Below are 270 nucleotides of genomic sequence, written 5' to 3'. Positions count from 1 at the left end.
CGCTTCTGGTCTTAACGGTTCTGGTCTTAACGCTTCTGGTCTCAACGGTTCTGGTCTCAACGCTTCTGGTCTTAACGGTTCTGGTCTTAACGGTTCTGGTCTTAACGCTTCTGGTCTCAACGGTTCTGGTCTTAACGGTTCTGGTCTTAACGGTTCTGGTCTTAACGGTTCTGGTCTCAACGCTTCTGGTCTCAACGGTTCTGGTCTTAACGCTTCTGGTCTTAACGGTTCTGGTCTTAACGGTTCTGGTCTTAACGGTTCTGGTCTTAA

The sequence above is a fragment of the Nematolebias whitei genome, chromosome 5, assembly GCF_014905685.2.
Source record: "Nematolebias whitei isolate Nwh7 chromosome 5, NemWhi1, whole genome shotgun sequence".
Classification (NCBI taxonomy): domain Eukaryota; kingdom Metazoa; phylum Chordata; class Actinopteri; order Cyprinodontiformes; family Rivulidae; genus Nematolebias; species Nematolebias whitei.
Note: the sequence above shows the minus strand (reverse complement) of the source record.